Here is a 22,938-nt window from a genome sequence, read left to right as displayed (position 1 = left end):
AGTTAATATATCTCACTATAAAATAATTGTGGATTTACATGTTTAGACATTTCCTACTTCAATGACCATTCATTATATTTCTTGAATGCAGGATACAGGTTTTATTGTAACCGCAGTATGCTGCTCAGTGTTCACGTTAGAGACATACTCCATCCTTTGCACGCCCCCTTCTCATACAGTCTATACCGCGTGCGCAGTAAACTTTGCGATTCTCGTGGCAATTCCACGAAGTCTAGTAATTAGTTACCACTGCCACCGGGTATTTACCCATTTGCAGTGTGAATAAATACGAGGGTGGCATTAATGCACTTGTCCCAACGCTTTTGCCACTGCTAAAAACAGTGCTCGAACTCTTCAGGCAGAATACTGTTCAAAGCTGTTAGCGTGTTTTCTTTGACGTCATCCACATCACTGAATCGCTTTCCTTTCAGACATTTCTTCATGCGTGGAAACAAATAAAAATCCGACGGAGCCAGATCGGGTGAGTAGGGTGAATAAGGCACAAGCACCATATTGTTGTTTGTCAAAAACTATCGGACCGTCAGAGCTGTATGGGCTGGAGCATTGTCGTGGTGAAGCAACCAGTTCCCATTTCTCCACATTTCGGGCAGTTTTCGTCGCACACTCTCTCGTAATCTTCGTAACACGTCGTTGGTTCACTGTTTGTCCTGGCGGAACGAACTCTTTGTGGACAATGCCATTCACATCAAGAAAACAAATCAACATTGTTTTCACATTGGATCGCACTTGACGTGCTTTCTTGGGTCGTGGTGAATTTGGAGTTTTCCACCGGCTCGATGCTTGCTTTGATTCTGGATCGTAGCCATAGCACCAAGACTCATCCCCAGTCACAATTATTTTAAGAAAATTTGGATCGTTCTGCACTTCACTCTTCAAGTCGCAGCAAACTCTCACGCGGTTTTCTGTTTTGTCAACTGTGGGCAAGCGAGGAACAAATTTTGCAGACACCCGTCTCATGTGCAAATCATCGGTTAAAATTCGCTGGACCGTGCTCCATGACAGGTTCGTTTGCTCAGAAACTTCGTCAATGGTCTTTCGACGATCTTCTTCAATTGCACGTTTGATTTTTGCAATGTATTTGTCATTTCTTCCTGTCGTAGGACGCCCGAGGCGTGGCATGTCTTCAGTTGACATGTTGCCAGATTTGAAACGGTAAAACCACTCGTAGACCTTTGATTTTCCCAAATCATCATTAACGGTCTCGGCTGCAGTTTTCCCTAACAGAAAACAAAATTTCACACACACTCTTTGTTACTTGTGGTTGGCCATGTCACTAATCGCCAAACGGTTGAAACAGGAACCCAAACAACACAGCACCACAAACAAACCACTTAACTCAGACCAACGCCAGCTCATTAACGGTCGCGGGAGACCCCAAACTAACACCACCTAACAGCACAACTCGTAACTACAAAGCATGCGCGCGCCACAGTTCGGTTCCGGTTACTTTTGGGTCCAACCTCGTATAGGGAACTGCGACATATCAACGACGTCTCTTTAATTTATGATGCGTTATTACTGCCATGGCGTGATATTTGGACTCTCCCGTACAGTAGTCGAAAAAGGCGAAGCTTTTAACAACCTTGTTATTACATTATATGATGACAAACATGCCCCAATAAAAACTAGACGTATTACGAGACCTCCAGCTCCCTGGATGACTACAGAAATCCGATCACTGATGAGACAAAGTGACGAAGATTTTCGGAAATTTAAGATACTAAAAAGTAACACAGATTTCTTGCGGTACAAGCGACTAAGAAATATTGCCACACAGACGATCAGAAATGCTAATCTTAGACTTGCATACAGCCTCATTGAACCAGACATTAGAGCATCCGATATGTGGAGACATCTTAGTTCAATGGGACTGAGACAATCTAAGTCACAAACTGAAAAAAGCTATTTGTCTAGATCAGCGGTTGTCAGCGCAGAGCACCCTGGGGCTAGCGTTTCTTACCCGCGGAAGACACAGTACACCATGGTGCACTCGTAAATGCTAGCGGGTATGCTCTCTATCTCTTCCTGCTGCACGATGGGGCACACGGGACGGCACCGCTTACCCTTTGCACATTTCAGCGAGTGCTGACGACCACTGGTCCAGATGATCTAAATTCTAAACAATCACTTCACATCCACCACTACCAACGCACCTGACGCCGTAACAAAACAACAGACTTTTAATGAAATAAATGTCTACACCTAACCCAGCACAAGACGCGTTCTTCTTTACCTACATAGCGCATTCTTACTTGAAATCGGCACTAAAGCGCAACAAGTCAAAATTACAAGGAGTAGACACTATAAATACAGAACTTCTGGTCCACCACTGTGCAGTAATGGTTAGCACGCCTGACCATGAAACGAGCGGGTCCGGGTTCAAATCCTGGTTGGAACAAGTTACCTGGTTGAGCTTTTTCCCGGGGTTTTCCCTCAACCCAGTAACTTTCGACGTTTGACCCTGGATTCACTTCGCTGGCATTATGACCGTAATACCATTCAGGCGCTATATAACCATGGCGGTTGAAAAGCGTCGTAAAATAACCAATAAATAAATAGAACTCCTGAACAAAATTATAGACATAATTCTCCCGACACTAACCCATATATTCAATGCATCCAAAATGACTTCACAATACCCAGACTTATGGAAAAAGGCTATTGTTCGTACCCTTCCTAAAATTAAGCTACCCGTAACACCTAATGACTACAAATCAATTAGTATTCTTCCTGTTCTCTCAAAAGCTTTGGAACGAATTGTGCACAAACAATTGAGATTAACTCAATACAATATTCTTGACCCTCACCAATCAGGCTTCAGAATGGGACATAGCACAACGACTGCACTGCCTGAGGATACACGTGAAGCTTTAGTGGCCGACATATTCCGTGCTCTGTGACTTCACACCACGGAGCCGTCACGCTCTTTGCTAGGCAAACTCTGCATACTGAGCACAGCGTGGAGAGAAGGTTCATCTGAACAGTGGCGGTACGGCGCCTATGCACTGGCAGAGCGCGATTAATTCTTCTGAGATGGTATGGGAACAGCACAATTACAATACATTTGTACGAAAGCAAAACTGTACAACCGTGATAAATCAATGTAACAAAATATTTTGGTTTGTAATCAATTTAATGTACCTACTTACAATAACATGGAATTCATAATACAGCCAGCTGCAGAAGCGTTCGCATATATAAATGAGGCTCCGAAACTGCTATCATACAAATATAGAAATAGATACTTCAAGCCAGTGATCGGCAGAACCAGTGGTCCGTGACATCATCCCTCAGAACAATCGTGCTCTCTTTTAAGAACATCGGCATCCAGAGCTCTAAGGACGAAGAATAGCTGATAAACTTCAATAGGCCTACTGAACTCTGCAGTGACGACCTATAGGCCTACATCTAATTTCGTGCATATGATTATTTTATACAATTTTGCTTGTTTTTGTTTCCTTTTCGAGACAAAAATGGTTTTTATATGTAACATTGCTTAGCGTATTTTGGGAAAGCTATTGATTTAATTCCCAATATGCTGAGTCGGTTTACGAGAGCAGTGTATTATGATAACAAATCATTGAAATCATTTTAGTTTTCTCCTTTAAATGTGTATAAATTTGATCCAAAGAAATGTAAGTTTTCGTTCAGCAAAAGGAAATTTACGAAGTTACATTTGTTCGGATAAAATTTCTGCACATTTAAAGGACAAAACTATTTTTCTTTTTCAATCAATTATTAATCATAATACACCGCTTTCTTAAATTGACTAAGCATATTGGGAATTAAACCAATGGCTTTCACAAAAATCCTACGAAATATTTCATATACAATAATTTTTATCTCGATAAGAGAGTAAAAACGAGCAAAATTGTATTTAACTTGTTTGTTTGAAATATTTCAAAGAATAAGCTCCTGAAATTAATGACATTAAGTACGGATCATCCTGTATAAATACAACGTACACATAAAATTAGAGCTTAACCAATTCCCATGAACACTTATTGTACAACTGTAATACCTCGCCGCTGCGCGATTGCTGTGCACAACCTGCCGACCAGCCGTGGCGAGAACGTGACTCGAGAGAAATTGTGGCTCGCAGTAATAGCTGTGAATTTCGCTTGCTTCTATCCTCCGCCAACCCCACCCTCTCACTCACTGGAGTCAAACTCCGTTCCATTTGTATTTGTCTCTGACCTGCGCGTGGCATACGACTCTCTCGAAACCATGTACGAAAGTTCCAAGTAGGATGGGAGGACGCATTTTTTTGCTGTCAATATGATGAGAATATTAAATGTATGATTTGTTCACAAGTATTACGAGGAAAACGGTTGTATAACATAAAACGGCATTATACTACATGTTACTGATGAAACATTAAAAGGTTAAGTGTTATTGTTGTTGTCATCATCATCATCATCATCTCTGTACGTCGGCCCTTTTTCAGCAGATGTACGAATAATGCTGTTAGCTCTTCAACTTGAACTCACTGATTTACTATGTGATGTCAAATGAAAGCTAGATGTAAGGACTTGACAAATGTTGAACTTTCAAATCGTTGCCAAAAAATAAATATCCGAAGCTTCGTTCTTTCGCTTAATCTGTTGAAGCCATGTTCGGTACAACTTACGTTTGTGAAAAATTATTTTCAACAATTAAAATAGTAAAAACCAAATTTAGATCACGACTGACAGACAAATACCTCCGTGATCAACTACGACTGGCAGTAAGTGACATAATTCCTGATTTTGAAACTTTGTCGCAGAGACATTCTGAAGACAGTTAATTTTAGATTGTGATATTGTTCATTTATAGTTCATTTCATTTGAAACTTTGTCGCAGAGACATTCTGAAGACAGTTAATTTTAGATTGTGATATTGTTCATTTATAGTTCATTTCATTTGAAACTTTGTCGCAGAGACATTCTGAAGACAGTTAATTTTAGGTTGTGATATTGTTCATTTATAGTTCATTTATTTCTTCATTACACGTACTAAACATTAGTTTGTAGCCTTGTACTATATAAAATTATATTTAAGTGCTTGACGTAAGGAAAATGAACATCCGTTAATAAGTCAGACAGTTGCTTTACTTCCCCTTCGGGTGTCCGCCTCCCTCCATCGGTGCTATGCACGTTGCAGGTTACACAGTGGCTCGGCGCACGATTACATTTTCGCCACCGCTGCTTTAGGCAAAGGACAGATCACAATACCAACACTTTTAGACTACTCCAAAGCCTTCGCCACTGTAGACATGGACTTACTAATTGCAAAATTAAGAACACTGCGTTTTTCTGATAATGCTTTAGCGTGGGTGGACTCCTACCTTCGTGAACGTCAACAGTGCGTGTCTATTAACAATCGTTATTGCACTTGGCGTAACGAAGACTGACGTACCACAAGGGTCTGTCCTAGAACCTTCACTATTTTCTATTTATATTAATGATATTTCTTCTAATCTAACATACTGCCGACACAAAATTTATGCTGATGGCATACAAATCTATCTGCATATTCGACCTAACTACCTAAATGACGCTATAATTAAAGTTATTCAATATCCTTATGGTCGAAAACGTACGGACTTAATTTAAATGCGACTAAGTCGCAGACTATCTTAATAGAAAATCAAAGATCGAAGTGTGACAAACAAAATTTGCCACCGATAATTGTAAATATTACTATTCCATACAGTTCGATTGTGAAGAACCTTGACATTTATATGGATTGTAATGGAATGAAGAAGTGAATCACACTTCTAAAAAAATATTTTCGATTATTCACTCATTAAAACGACTGATGCACTTTCTTCCTGATAAACTAAAATTAATCCTTGTACAAACACTCGTGATGCCACATTTCGACTACCGCGATATTATATTAAGTAACCTAAATGCAAATTTGAGCAGCAGGCTACAACGTATGCATAATGTGTGCGTCCGTTACATTTGCAATATTCGTAAGTATGATCATGTTTCCCCGTCTTTCCAAACCCTGTCTTGGTTAAGGCAAAGCAATCGACGAGCCCTGCATTCTCTTATTTCAAATTCTGCGTACCGCTACCTCAATCTACTTGGTTTCTCGTTCTCAAAATATATCCGCATATCATCAGCTAAGTACCAGGTCCCATCATAACAATTTACTCATTATAGCTTACCACTAGACATATTTATATTCTTCATCCTATACAGTTTCAGTTGCTAGAAATTGGAACTCGCTTCCGAGTGATGTAAGGGTTTGTTGGACAATAACTTCATTTTGGTCAAAATTACATAAATTCTTGCTTAACAAATTAATTACTGATTAATATTTTGTTACTTATAATGAAACTAACATCTGTCCTTTCTTATTATTAGCATTAAATTCTCTAAATAGGACACAAATTGACAAAATCTCATTACATTAATATTATTCTCATATCAATATATTTTAGATTTATATTTGTAGGAAACTATTAAATTAATTCTGATCATTTTAACCAACTAGCTATCTCAACTTAATTATAAAGCTTTACATATTGCATATAGACTGAATTGAATTACATTAGCTCATAAATTAAATTATTACATTTTCTTATAGGTTTTATCTCAATTGAAATAAACATGTACTAGTCGTTAAAACGTAACTGAAATGTATTGCTGGAGAATCTTTAGTGTATTGTAAATATTCGTGATTTAAGCATGTATGTCACTATTGTATTGATTGAGGCTGGTTAAGTAGAAGAGAAGGCCTTATGGCCTTAACTCTGCCAGCGAAAATAAAACATTCTATTCTACTCTATGTACCGTAGGCTCAAGGTAGCTCGTAGGACTGGGGTTGAGGCGTGCGCGGAAAGGTAAAATGTAGAGGAGTTAGGTGACGGAACGGGGGGGGGGCGGCCTTAGTACATGCAATGCGAGGACATTCCCCCACCCCTTCAAAAGGACTAGATTGGTCAGTTGAAGCTCTTCAAAGAAACCAGTGAATAAAGTGCGCTAGACAATTAGGATTTTTAAAAACAAAATTTTCACAGTTTTTTAGGTCTATATCTTAATCCTTAGAATCTTCTATAGTTACATGCAATACACGCAAGCAAAAGATACGATTTTTCTATGGATATTCTAATTAAACTGACAATGTCGGGAAGTCTTTAGATCTTGTAATGTTCCACGATTAAACCAATTTCCAGAAACATGGTCATCGTTCGTCAGAAAGTAAGAATATGGGCTAAAGGATCCACCCATGAGTTCCTTGAACATGAGCGTGTTTGACCTGACAAAACGCAATTATCTAGACAACTTAAAATTGTTTGCATGAGGCCTACAACTTTTGTGTGGAGTCATTCCTAATGTAGCAAATGTTTGCGGAGCCACCAATGGAGTCCACATAGAATTTCGATAAAATATTATGGTTATTTGAATTTTTTAAATTGAGTACATGTTTAACGTGTATACAATGATCCGTTTCATAAACATAATGTTCTGAAACCATACAATGACTTTTTGTACTCGTACACATGGTAGAAGTGAAATAACCAAACATATTCAAGGGACGTTTAGTGTATTTATTTAGTAGGTTATTTTACAATGCTGTATCAACATCTTAGTTTATTTAGCGTCTGAATGAGATGAATGTGATAATGCCGGTGAAATGAGTCCGGAGTCCAGCACCGATAGTTACCCAGCATTTGCTCATATTGGGTTGAGGGAAAACCCCGGAAAAACCTCAACCAGGTAACTTGCCCCGACCGGGATTCGAACCCGGGCCACCTGGTTTCGCGGCCAAACGCGCTAGCCGTTATTCCACAGGTGTGGACCGTTAAGTGTATCCTGTAACTATGAAAAAATCTATATTATATTTTTTGTGAAATGCACGGTTAATTAGATAATTAAGTTTAAACGTTGAGCATAGCAGCAACAGCGTGTAACCTCTCGTGACAGTGAATGAACTTCAATATAAACAAATTATTACATAGGCTACCCGGCGGGTATAACCTCTTGGACTTACAATGACCCATCTGTCGTTGAACTCGAATGTAAACAAAACATTACGTAGACTACTTATCGCCCATAACCTGTCTTTGGACTTCAATGTAAACAAAACATTACGTACTTGTTCATTTCCATTACTTTATTAAACGTTATTCATAATTTAATGATACTTATAAACAATGTTTAACGCTAGAGTCATTAGACATCAAATCACAATAAGAACACTGGTAAACTGATCTGAAACATTACACAAACATTTCAGAGGTAATGTTCAAAATGGCCCCCATTCGCTTTTACACATATTTGACACCTCCTCAACCAATTTTCACGCGTCCTTACGAGAACCTCTGATCTCCCTAGTTGCCTGGAAAATGCGCAACTCTTCTTTAAATTTTCTAAGTACAGTCCAATGCTATGTCCCAACCTCTCGAGAAATATCGCGACTGCTGCGTCCAAGGTTTTCTTCAACCAAATTTAAGATATCCTCCTCTTTTTCGTTACGGTGTTGCCACCCACGGTTACGATAACCTGGAACAACACTGTCAGTATCACGAACCTGCTGACAGACTGCGGTAACTGTCTCTGGATTTTGAATATTCCTCTCGGGATATCGCTCTCTATAAACCACTTGAGCTGCAAGAGAACTAGATCATGTCAAGATATACGCGGTTTCAAAATCATAGTATTATCTGAAACATCAAACAACTCACCGGCTCTCAAAACTAGCAACAGATACAACAAGGAAACAAACTCAGGTTTGTCTGCCGAGTGAACCACCCCCTCAGGTTAGCACCAAACAACCATTCACCGGCTCTCCAAAGTTCGCACTGATACAAGGAAACGAATTCAGGTTTGTCTGCCGAGTGAACCACCCCCTCAGGTTAGCACCAAACAACCATTCACCGGCTCTCCAAAGTTCGCACTGATACAAGGAAACGAATTCAGGTTTGTCTGCCGAGTGAACACCCCCTCAGGTTAGCACCAAACAACCATTCACCGGCTCTCCAAAGTTGCACTGATACAAGGAAACGAATTCAGGTTTGTCTGCCGAGTGAACGACCTACTAACCACCTCTTCAGGTTGCAATGTTGTAATCTCCTCGAATTTTAAAATGTTTAAATTATCCTTACGTTTACATTAAAATTACTCGAAAACCGTCCACTCTATTGGAATACACCAAACGGAAAAATAATCCTTTACTAGGTTCTCTATCAACATGAACATAAATCACGTTCCCACTCGAAACAGAGGGTGTTAAAATTTTGGGGAAATTGTTTTTCCTGCGAAAACTATAAACTTTACACCAATATGACTCTAGACTTTTTTGTTATATGCAACATGAGCTATTCATCGTGACAATTTGTCCGGTTATTTTACTTCCACCCTGTATTTCTAATAAAGAATCAAACTGAAAACGGCAATAAATGGCTAGATACAAGTATTTTCAAAGAAATGTTAACACAAAAGAAAAATTAAAATTACAATTTTGAAATTTGAAGATTAAAAATTAAAACAAACAACATAGTAAGAAATATTAAAATATGTACGACGATCCATCACACATAGCTACACTATATTGAGTGTAATTAGTTACCACTGCCACCGGGTATATACCCACTGCAGTGTGAATAAATACATACATACATACATACATACATACATACATACATACATACATACATACATACATACATACATACATACATACAGCGACCGAGCACGAGCGCTGCTCATTCGGTCTCAAATTTTTGTTAATACTACTGTATCTTCTTTTTATATTGCTTGTATTATTTTATTTCTATTTCTCTTGTTTGTTTTTGTAATTTTATTTCTTTATTCTGTATATTTATTCTGTATACATATATTATAGAGCTATAGGACGACGAGAACGTGGAAGACTGGAAAGAGGCAAACTAAATGGATTGTCTATACCTGCTGGCAATAACGGGGTAATCATCATTTAGCAATAATGGAGAAAATTGAATTTTCAATTCATTCAATAAAGAAGGTATTATTTCCTTTACATTAATATTTTCCTTACTAAATGAAGAAAATATTTTCTTTGGATTAATAGTTTTGCTCTTACATGAATTCAAAAACCAAGTTTTATCCATTATTACCGAATAATGGGTTATCCCGTTTTCGTTAGCACTTATTTATTACATGAAAAAAATAACACCAAGGAATTTCTAAGTGATTTTATGATGCAGGTTGATAGATCGTGTATTTTTTTTATTTGAGTAGGTTATTTTACGAAACCTTATCAACATCTTAGGTTATTTAGCGTCTGAATGAGATGAAGGTGATAATGCCGGTGAAATGAGTCCGGGGTCCAGCACCGATAGTTACCCAGCATTTGCTTTGCTCATATTGGGTTGACGGAATACCCCGGGAAAAAACCTCAACCAAGTAACTTGTCCCGAACGGGAATCGAACCCGGTTCACCTGGTTTCGCGGTCAGACGCGCTAACCGTTACTCAGCAGGTGTGGACTAAATCGTGTATTTTTGTATACTAAAATGTATTAAATAAAAAGTGAAAACAGGGATAAATATATATGAGCTCATATTACGTCCCGCGCCGTAGCTTACGACCCGTTGGTTTGAGTTCTAATGCGGGAGCAATTTTATTATGAAATTTCGGCCAGTGTATGGGACCGGTATCCACCTAGCTTCGTGATGTATCTGGGGAGAAATCCGGTTATGAGAACCAACTATAACGATTACGGGGATCATCGTGATATCCCCGTTCTGGTTGGATGATTGTTCACCTCTGCTGAGAAATGTGGACGTGAGACTGATCGACCTTGCCCCTTAAAAGATTTGTCGCGCCACAGATATATATATATATATATATATATATATATATATATATCCTACTTGCCCGCCGTCTTTACCCTCTAGGATCTGCTGGAGACCGAATACACTCCAGGGCCATATTGTGGCTATAAAGATTATATCACTGGAAAAATCCATGACCCCATCGGGAATCGAACCCACGACCTTCCGGTTTGCAGTATTACGCTTTAACCTCCTTACCATATTGTAATAACTAATAAACTTAGGAACCTAGTTTGTAACGGTGTTGTAAAATATGCACCACTGCCTCCAATTCCCAAGTAAAAGTTCGTGCTAACTTTATTTGAACTGAATCGAAAAGTAATGATTTTATGATTTTACATAAAGCAAATTGTTACCGGTTACAGCAGTCCGGCGTACAGTATCCAGAGGGCGAGGAGCAGCACGATGAGGATCATGTACGTGGTGATCAGATTACCGGTTTCGGATCCCTGGGGCATGGTTGCACTCTTCACTCTTTCTTCCAGTCGAGATCCTCACAGACTAGAGGACTACACGGACGACACTCGCTCCCACCACACCCCGGCATATTTATATTTTGGCACACGCTCCTGCCTGGCTTACACCGCCAGCGTGTGATAAAGGGCGGGGGCTGATTTTCAAGACAAGCCCCGTATCCATAATGGCGTAGATGTCCTCCCGTGCATAAAGAATCATTTTCAATCAGCAGCTATATGAGACTAGTTTGCATGAGCTTACTCATCTTGCTATCTGAACAACATCAACCACACTCGTCTAACAGGGGAAACTCAATTCCCAAATTATAATAGAATAACGTTATACATGTAATTATATAAGTATGTTTTAATTCTACTACAGTACCGGTACTGGTCACGCTTGCTTCTCATCTGTATGTAATGTCACAGCGGTCTACGTAAAAACCTTCAATATAACAAATTCTACCAAAATTCTTAAACTATAAAAAGCTAGCAAAACTGTGAATAATGTACAAAATTCACTCGCAATACGTATAGATTCAATTCTTATAATACGATTTCGCGAGTATTAAAAATTAGTGTATCCCTTCCCACTCAACTACGAGGAAGTCATTGGTGGCCATCCTGCATGGACAACCCAAAGCATCGCTTTTGAAGGATATAATATATATTTTTCCCCAAAATGCATTCAAGAAACATACAATTCTGAGCAACGCAGGTTCAATTAGAAATATATAATAATAATAATAATAATAATAATAATAATAATAATAATAATAATAATAATAATAATAATAATAATAATAATAAGTTGTCACGGCCAGGATCGAAAACTGAACATTTTCTTGGCAGGCTAAGGCAATACTATTCAGCTGTCAGGGAGATACAGCATACACGGGTATGTTAATATTATTCCTAACAGCATACACGGGTATGTTAATATTATTCCTAACAGCATACACGGGTATGTTAATATTATTCCTAACAGCATACACGGGTATGTTAATATTATTCCTAACAGCATACACGGGTATGTTAATATTATTCCTAACAGCATACACGGGTATGTTAATATTATTCCTTACAGCATACATGGGTATGTTAATATTATTCCTAACATCTGTTTTTCGATCAACAAGCATTTAGGCCTACAGAAGAAAGGAGAAAATGTAACACAGAAGAAGGTAGAAGAAACTACAGGACACTAAACAACGTACTAAGAAGAGAAACCGATAAAGCAAAGGAAGACTGGATGAAACAGAAATGTAAAGAAATGGAAGATCTAGAGAGAAAAGAAAGATATGATTTAATGTTCAGCGAATTAAAGTGTTTGGACTTTACGAATAAAAGCAGGAAATCAATGTGGTTAATAGAAAATAAAATCGGCAACGAAATAACAAACAAGGAATACTAGACAGATGCACGAAATACGAGAACAGCTGTATGAGACAGACTATAGAAGATGAAGCAGCCGTATCAGAAGATGAAAAAGGATTTTCTTTTCTAAGAGAAGTTCCTAGCGCTTAGGGAAATTAAGAATGGGAAAGCAACAGGAGTTGCTGGAATCGCCATTGAATTAGTGAAATGCTTGGGTGAAGACAAGAAGGAAATTTTATCATTATGCAACGAAATAATGCAGTGCGCTCGCACGCCGCCGCAGTATCTCGGACTCTCGCCGAAATATGAGTAGTTATAACATTGGGACTCACATGCAACAGCAGAGCTTACGAATTACAAATCACAAGTTGACTGTTCACAAGTTACAAATAAATTACAAATGGATGAGTTTCTGTTTCATAAAACGAAAGTCGGCACTTGTGAATTAGATGCACTTGTCAGCTAATTACTCTGTCTTGCTACATTCAGCTTCCTCTTAATCTTAGTATTGTGCTATATATTATTTGTTGTTATATTACTGGTGGTTTTTTTCTGTAGTTAAAATGGAAAGTAATAGGATTGCTAAAGAGTCAAAAACTGCAATTCTTTTAATGATAAGGGGTAAGAAAAATATACTTTTTGGCCAGTTATGTGATGTGTCAACAAAAAGTGATAAACTTAAGGAATGGCAGAATATTCACGAGTTTTCAAAAAAGTATCGGAGCAATTAAGGAAGATAAAGATTGGGAATATATAACTGATGTATTCTATCCAAATCGGAGAAGAGCAACCATGGTAAGTATTCGAAATCAAATACTAACAGGTATGCATTTTTGTGCAATCTATGCCTACATTTCAATATAATAAAATATATCCTGACATGACGTAGGCCTATAATACACAATATATTATATATATAAAGTACAAATTCGGTATACTATTCTAGATAATACAGTATATAATACCTGCATCATATACTACTATTTGACATTTCAGAACAAGGTGGATAATCCGAAGAAAACAGGAGGTGGAGGTGGAGGTGGAGGTGGAGGTGGAGGTGGAGGTGGAGGTGGAGGTGGAGGTGGAAGGGACTGCATTGACATTGTAAGTTTAGGCATCACAGAGACTTGGTCTACAACTGAAGAAGAAATGGAATCGTACAGAAGGGAGAATATACCGGCTAATTTCACTTATGAATCAGCTATCAGCAACACAATATTGGAACCTGAAAGTAAAGAGAGAAAGAGAGAGAGTTCCGGTTCTAAAAATTCAACGAGAACGAAAAAGAATGTTAAGGTTTAAAGTCTTTTATTTTACAAGGTTATCATGGTTTTAAAAATATATTTATTACTATAAGCAACTGTTAACAGTTTTATATACTTGATATTCTTAATATTTTCAGAGAGATGACAATGAACGGGAACAAAATCTCAAGGCTGAAAAAACAGCCACATACTGTACATTGAACATTTGAAACTTCTGAATGAAAAAGTAAAAGTGGAAACTTGCAAGTTAAAATTGCAAGGTCTTCTCATTGAAAGAGAACTAGGGCTTCCACCCTCTGAATCCACTATGGAATTTCACCAAGCAGAGGATCGTACAGAAATAAATGATTGTGACATTGCTCAAGAAGATACATTTTATATTAATGATGATGAGTAATTGAAAGTTTGCTATTGTGAGAAAATGAAGTACAAGCACCATTGTGATATTTCTCGACAAAATAATACTTTTTATGATTAATTCATATTAATTAATTAAGACGATGTAACTAATATCACAAATAATTTACAAATAGTACTGTGATACTGTTCAAGAAGATGCACCTGTTTAAAAATAATTAGTACTTAAGAGATCAATGTTACAAAATGTATGTCAAAGATCATTTGCAAATATATTATTTAAAGTGGTTTAAAAGCATTTGCATTCTTAGTTGTGCACCTTCAGGAGGGAGAGGATTTATTTCAAGTGGTTCATCTTCTTCTGCTGCCACTCCATTATTTGCCTCATCGTTATCAGGTAGTATAGCAATTGGATACTTTAAAGTAGAAGGGTGCAAAGTGCCAAAATGAAACATTGGAGATAAGATAAAAAAGATGTAGCTATAAGAATAATTGTACACATGTTTGTGTCATGTTTTTTTTACTGATAGAAAACAGCAAGAGTACAGTGTTTACTCATTAATAATAGTGGTATGTAAAGACATTATTTCTCCATATTTAATTATATAACACAGATTGTGAAAAGGGTTAAGTAATGGGTACAGTTGCAGTAGAATGGTGCAAAGTCCAATACCAATTTTTTCCTATTCTGGAGCAATTTTTACTCACAGATCTGCCTGTAGAACTGCCCATGCTCCTCATTTGGAAGATAGGGAGTCATTGCTAGTAGATCCCCCTTCTTTTCTTCAGTAATTTCCCTATTTTATGCTTTAACATGAAACAATGCTGACTGCACATCTTTCATGTTTTTTTTTCCTTTTTAAGCACTTTAATGGTATGCACTGCTTCATTATCATGGGACTATTTCACAGAAACACTACCTGCTTTACTAACATCATACTGAATGCAACATGCCTTAGAAATATTCAAGTTCTTGATGGAAATTAGTTGATCAGCAACATCTTGCATATTAAGGAAATATGACTCTAGCAGTGAAACGGTTTGAAATGGTTTTACAACTTTAGAGTCTTGTACGATTTTAAGCAGGTCACTAGGAATGAAGGCTTTTGTCACTTTCTGTCGTTTTTCAATCAAAGCGAAATCAGAATCGCATTGCAAGAGACTGTGGCCGCTTGTTCTATGTACTATGTGGCAACTAAAAAGAGACACATGAAAACCATTACACGATTTTTGTTTTCAGCTGCACAGTTATCAGAACCTTCTTGTTTGTTATGTCCCTATTCATCAGTTTTAGTACACACGAGGCAATCTCATTGGCACCTCTACTCGCGATGCTTTCATCCCACATACACATGTAAGACTGCATTGTATTCCGTACACAAACTTCAAAGTTATAACGTGAAAATTGACGTCTGTAAAACATTTTGCTGTGTGTAAGTCTGGGCACAAACATGACCTGTTGAAGATCCATTGCATTCTATGATGCAGCTCAATTGGGCGCTTACCGTCTGAAACTGCATGGTGCTGGCAACGTAACATCTAAATATCTCGCTTAAGGAACACAAGTGGATGTAGCCTCTTTCACACATCATCCTCCTAGGCACATTGCACTTTTCTGCATAATAATTTCGTTTTCTATGATTTTGGCACTTTGCAACTTTCTACTTTAAAGTATCCAATTTCTCTCTCCTCTGTGTTTCTTGATATATTACAGAGTGCTGTACAACATTTTAAAATGTTAGAAGCGAATTGCGGTTTCACTCTAAGATAGTTTATACCAGGAAACTTCTCTTTAAAATACCCAAAGCGCATTCCACTACCCTTCTTGTTGAATTATGTGATCTGTTAAAACTAACAACAGCTGGAGGAATAAGCCATTCTTTAAGTGCATAGGTAGAATCGCCTAGGATTATTGCATTGGGTATAGGTCTCCATCCACCCTCCATAAGATGGGAAAGACTGCTGTTTCTTAAGATCCTGGCATCATGAACACTCCCTGGCCAGTTAGCACTAACATAATAAAACATTACAACCATGCAGTTAGCTGAATGTTTACCATGACGATCTACATAAGCGACTTCATGCTCACTGGGGGCATCAATATTGATTAGAGTACCGTCAACACAACCTATGACATATGTCATCCTCGCAAAATTATAGAATTTTGTAACAGCACTGTAAACATCTTCTGGCCAGTCAACAACTTCTGGAAACGTAAGTCATTTATAACTTCTGTCACACGATGTACAACTCGACAAACACTTGCTGAAGAAACGCCATGCACATCATCAACTGCATGATGTTGTCCTCCATTCCCAAACCAATGAAGGACAATACACAACTTCTCTTTGGGAGAGAAGGCTCTGTTCCTTAGCTTACGTTTATACAGAATATGCGATATTTCATCTAAAAGAGCTTGCATTTTTATTGAACTTATTCTGAAGCGTTGATTGTATTCCATATATGTTACAAAGTGGGTTCCGTCCCACTCCTTGTTCCCCGGTAAATATTTTAATTAAATTTCAAAACTCACGATTAACAAAAAGCCTTGGGCAAAGGAAAATTATTGTAAACAGACTTGAAATCAGCGCGAAGACTTCTATAAGAAACCACCGTTCTCGCTCAACAGACAGAAGTTGAGTATGGTTGAGTCTTGATTCCTCCGCCAAGCGAAAATGCTCGTGCGTTTAACTCGTCGTAACTAGTAAAGATTTTAAGTAGCGATCAATTTTAAAAGTAATTTCCATTTCTTCTCAACATTTGTCTGGCTTTGACCCCCACCTAAAATGAAAAATAACAAAGTTTGCCGTTTACCAACTTCTGAAGGTGTAAATGTCTATTCTGAACAATTTACTTCTAAAGCCAGTATTTTTTTCTCATTCTTTATAGAAGATTTTGATTTCGAATTTTTTTCTCTGCTTCCCTCAGACATTGAGCTATTAATTAAAATAATAACAGTGCGATTAATTGACTATCATAGGAGCTACGACATGAGAAATGTTTAACGAAGTATCGTCCTCATTTGCTACTGACGCCAGAGGCTGCCGTTGCCATGGTGATCGCCAGCTAGCTTTCTAAACAACTCTCATTTCTAAGTCGTGTATTATGTTATAAGTTGATAGCAAGTTTATGGTGTTAAAGTAAAGTATAAAAATAGTTTAAGTACCTAGCTTAAGTGCATTTTTTTACAAGTTTCGTTAATTTTTGTGTGCGTGTCTGTATATATTCAAAGTACACGAGGTCTAGTTATTTGAATATATTGGTACATCGCGATGGCTATGTGTTTCGATCGTCTACAAGCATTATAGTGAGAAAGATTGTTACAGGCTTTTCTCATTTTCGAGGATGTAACTTCATACACAAATATCAAAGTTAAAATTAAGAAAATTTATGCCTATGGCGATGCTTGCGTTGTACATGATTTTATATAATATTTTGCAGGAAAGCTGACAGACAACCTTTAAAATATTGCCTAATTTGCAGTTGTCACTTTAAAAATGGCATTAAAGAAACTGTCCCTCATTGTGTCTGAGGAATTTAAGAATATATGGACTCTCCTTCTGCACAATCTTACAAGAAGAAGCAGAAAAAAAGATTAACAAGTCCATCCATAGCTTTGCTCTATATTTCTAATAGAAGAGAACATTCCCTAACCAAATATCCTGTACATTGACTAATGGTACATATTGTAGTTATCTTAAATTTTCATGCTTTTTCTCAGCAGGGGGAGAAAATGATGTTGTTGAGTAATTGAAAATGTTGTTAGGCCTACTCTCTTTCCAGCTAAAGATTGAAGTAAATGTAAATCAATGCATGTGGCATGATGGTTCCTGATTGCCTATTGAACGCACAACGCCTCCAAGCTCATGCTTGTCATCTTCTTCATCACATTAAAATAGTTGGTTCCTTTTAAAATAATAAAACGTATAATATACATATAATATGGGTAAATTAAACATGCTTCTAAGAACACTTTGTTACGATTTAAACAATACGCTTATATTAGTAGTTTCAGGCATTGCATGATAAATCATTGTAACGTGTATTATGGCAACGCGCACGCTAATAGGCATTAGGTTCCTCCCAAGGTGACCTGCAGCTTCACAGAGCACATCAGCACAGCTGTTAACACAGTGTTGCCAACCTCAAATTTCTGTAGAATTAAAGAAATTCTCCAAAGAATAACATTTAATCACGAATCTACAGAAAAAGAAAATCCACTATTCTCAGTAGAGAAATAATGAACTCTTCGATATCAACGCGCATATATCTAACTAATGAAAATTCTTCGATATCCCTGTATCCCTGTGTTATTGACTCACCATGTATGTCAGCACATAATTCGTCTCTCGTCTGCTTCTAGCGCGTGTGCGTTCCGAGAACGATCATGTGAGAGATGCATGCCTTAATCACTTGAAAGATGCCTTTGTGAATCCCCGACTTCGTCTTTCTCGCACCGAGGTCGAGGTCAATGTCTCAGTCGCAACAGTTTGTTCGTGGCAAACCTCAGTGATATTTGCATTGTACAGTATTGTATTGTTAAAGCAGTCAGTACACGAAGCGTGTGTTATAGTGTTGTGGTTGTGTCGGATATGGAGGGGATAGAGCCGCTACCAAGTTCCGATTAATGGTATAAGAGTTCACACACTGACGCAAGTAGAATCTAATTATTATATTAATAACATTTTAACTTCATTAAAATCGTGTAAGTCTTGTTATTAACCCTCTGTGAGCATTTTACGGGTACGTTTAATGAATGTGTTGAAATATTGCCTGCAATATATCAGATGATGGCTGCCCTGTGTGCTCACTTGCTGAAAATAATGCGCCCTCGTGGCTGCTTTGGTAACTAGCTTGCGATTGCGGAGTAATACATTTCGGTTTTGTTTATGTCTACTTCAATGTTTAGTTGGAAATAGTTTAGACAAAGAAACATCGAATGTAGGGGAAGCTGTTGCACCTAGGGACAAGTTGTACCTGGGGATACTTGGTTTATTTTCAAGCCTATGTGGTGGAATTTTTGTTTTCGCAGTTGACCACTTTAATTTCATCATTCAGCTGATCTGTGAATGATTTGCTTTTTGCTGAAGCAATTTGGAGAGATTTTATTTAAAAAAAATCTGTTTTTGAACCTAAAACATAAGTAATTATCAAATTAATGAAATATGTTTAATTAATTATTTACATACACGATTAAAAACTTAAATCTAGCTACTAAATCTTCTAGCTACGAATTAAAAATCAAGAGACAAACCCCGACAAAGCTAAATTATGTTCCTCCCAGGAAAATAATAACTCATAATCCAAAAAACGAAAGGCACGCGTTTTAACAGATACGCCAGAGAAAACCGAGACAGAAGAAAGAAAAAGAAAGTTGAGTGAGAAGAGAAATATGATGGACAAAGTTCAGAAACGGAAGAAGTTGAAACCAATGCCATTTCAAGTGTAAAAGACACTGAGTTGATTGCACGAGCGAATTTAAAAGAAATAAGAGAAGACAATTTTGTTCTCATTCGTGTGGCAGGAAAGAGAGACTAATTATAAATTATTTGTCGGTAGAATTTGTAAGAAGATGTGTGAAACAGAATTTGAAGTTGAGTATCTAAAGAAGACGAAATGGAAATATAAAAATTCAAAATTTATCCTTCGAAGAGGTACAAAAATTGAAATATCTTGGAGCAAAAGTAACAAATATAAATAATACTCGGGAGGAAATTAAAAGCAAAATAAATACGGGAAATGCCTGTTATTATTTGGTTGAGAAGATTTTGTCATCTAGTCTGCTGTCAAAAAAGCTGAAAGTTTGAATTTATAAAACAGTTATATTACCGGTTGTTCTGTATGGTTGTGAAACTTGGACTCTCACTTTGACATAGGAACAGAAATTGAAGGGTTCATAACCATAGTGGGCCAAGCGCCATTTACTAAAACAGTACAAAACAAGGGTTAAAATGAAGTTGTCACCATAATTCAATGGAAACATATAGCAAATAATATAAAGTACACACATTAAAACTAAATGATATGTCAATTCATTAACACGAGAGAGACATATGATACATAGGCCTATTCCTAAACTATGGTATTCACTTAACTTTAACCCTTGCTTTCTCCGTTTTTAATAAATGGCGCTTGGCTCACTATGGCTCTGAAGCCTTCAATAAAGAGTGTCTGAGAATAAGGTGCTTAGGAAAATATTTGGGGCTAAGAGGGATGAAGTTACAGGAGAATGGAGAAAGTTACATAACGCAGAACTGCAAGCATTGCATCCTTCACCCGACATAATTAAGAACATTAAATCCAGACGTTTAAGATGGGCAGGACATGTGGCACGTATGGGCGAATCCAGAAATGCATATAGAATGTTAGTTGGGAGGCAGGAGGGAAAAGACATTTAGGGAGGATAATATTAAAATAGATTTGAGGGAGGTGGGATGTGATGATAGAGACTGGATTAATCTTGCTCAGGATAGGGACCGATGGCGGGTTTATGTGAGGGTGGCAATTAACCTCCGGGTTCATTAAAGGCCACAAGTAAGTATCTAAAGAAGTTTACTAAATATGACAAATTATTTGTTTTTACATGATGAGCAATCAGAAATTTTTTATCTTCCTTCAGAGGATAGTGTGATCAAATTTTCCCACCTTCTCAAAGAAAAGGTTCAAGCCTAATATGTTATCTACATGTCGTTTGAAGGATACGCCCTCGGATAATCAGAAATTCATTTAATTGCAAAGCCTAATATTGTTTTCTATCAAGAAAATTGAGAAATATTTTAAAACTTTAAACTTAGCAACATTAGCACTATTGTTATTACATTAAATTTAAAGGTAATACCTATCATTAATAATAATTGGAAAACAGAAAATTGTCTTTATTTTGTATAATTATAAATTTAATAAAATATTATGTTGAACTATGTCCCAAGGTATCTCATCCAATATCCCAAGGTACATCACCCTGTGTCCCAAGGCACATTACCCTGATGTACCAAGGGACACTATGTAGCACTTTAGGAAAATTTAAAAAATCTATACAAAATTATTTAATTGAAACCTTTTTTTTTTCTAAGATAATTTACACTTCAACGATACTGTTGTTAATAATAAAAAGTTATGAAAGCTTATAGAAAAATTTAAAGAATTGAAATTTAAAAAACTGCTCCTAGATACAACAGCTTCCCCTACAACTTGCAACATCAACAGCATTGCAGACTGAAAATTATTTTCTAAAATATTAAATGGAAAAAATTGAAAACTGAAGTGACCATAATGAAAGAAAATTTTGTCAGATCAGTAAGAGGCAATGGTAAATTAATACTTTTCTACACTGGATTGCCAAGTAAGGAAGTTTTTTAACTTGTGTCCAGTTTTGTGAAACATTTGAAATACCAGTAGGTCTATCTTACTATAGTGGGTGGAATGTTGATTGTGTTTCGAAAAAAGATCAACTATTTATGGCATTGATTAAGGTAAGATAGAATCGTCTTCATGAAAACCTTGCAGTTATGTTCGATGTGAGGACTGCCACTATCTCCAACATAATAACGACGTGGTTCCATGTTTTACATAAACATCGAGGGTCTTATGGCAAGTGTTTCATTCCTTTTAAAAATCCTATTTGTCTTCCAAATTTTACATAACGTAGAGAAATAATAATTTACATCTTAAGTTCTGGGCTCTTTGAAAGATTTTCTTCAGCAAGTAAAAGTCTTTAAGTTGAGTTTACGCTTTTAATTTTATAAATATCTTTATATTAATGTGGACATGAAACTTAATGTCAATCTAGAAACTTCACTAGGCCTATTTTTTAGAGTAAAAACATGCAAAAAGAGTATCATTGAATCTGTCGCAGCCAAAGACATTGTCAGTTTCTTTAACTTTTCAGGAGAGGGAAAACCCTTTATATTTCTAATAGAGCTTTATAGATATAAAAATTATATAGGCCTAAGCATTCAGTGTAATACAGAACTAACAGATAAGACATTTGAGACAGTGAAGAAATACGTAGAATTGCCTACTTATTTTTATATTATAAATATTCTGTAAAAATGTGATTATTCCTTTCAGTTCCGAAACTGATATTTAGTGGTCAAAAAACTTGAAATTCAACATGACATAGTCTTTATTAACTGAAACATGTTTTCGAAAAATGAATTAAGTTCAGAAGGCAACCATTTATTCCATTTAGTATTTATATACTGTAGTAAAATAATAATATTCAAGCCGTGCTTGGGTTTCTTGGGTGGACTGCACGTCACTGCTTGGTTCCAACATCAGAGATGGTTACGCCGTCTACCTCTGGAGCGTATGCCATCCCCACAGCAGGCCCAGTGTCTGGATCAAGTCAAGTATGTTCCGAATCAGTGTTTACGTTATCAGATAGAGCATTCAAAAATCTAAATTGCTCTAAATTTAACAAATCATGATCGTGAATTGAAAGATATTCTAGAATGTGTCACTGATGAAATGGAAGACATTTTAAAGTCAAATTTAAGGGAGCTCTCTGCTTAAAATTTAACATATTTGTTGAATGTGTGTTTGCAAATGTTCACAACGAGACAATATATCATAATTTTAAAAGTAAGAATGATGTGCTATATCAATATTCGGATGTTACAGACATCAACAAACAAAAGGAAAAGATTCTGACA

At 36.8% G+C, this 22,938-nt stretch overlaps 1 protein-coding gene across 7 annotated transcripts in view; it reads right to left on the bottom strand.

Annotated features, from left to right (window-relative positions):
* LOC138707383 (ligand of Numb protein X 2-like) overlaps positions 1-22,938 on the bottom strand; it is a 474,351-nt gene that overhangs the window by 317,686 nt on the left and 133,727 nt on the right. For 3 of the 7 annotated variants that reach the window (XM_069836717.1, XM_069836725.1, XM_069836723.1), the window contains exon 1: positions 11,187-11,345. The exons of the other annotated variants lie outside the window; for them this stretch is intronic. The gene's annotated coding sequence lies outside the window, so the exon portion shown is untranslated. Of the gene's footprint in view, positions 1-11,186; positions 11,346-22,938 lie in introns of those variants that run through there. 7 annotated transcript variants of the gene reach the window in all.

The sequence above is a fragment of the Periplaneta americana genome, chromosome 10 (assembly GCF_040183065.1).
Source record: "Periplaneta americana isolate PAMFEO1 chromosome 10, P.americana_PAMFEO1_priV1, whole genome shotgun sequence".
Classification (NCBI taxonomy): Eukaryota; Metazoa; Arthropoda; class Insecta; order Blattodea; family Blattidae; genus Periplaneta; species Periplaneta americana.
This window is presented reverse-complemented; position numbering and strand designations above follow the sequence as displayed.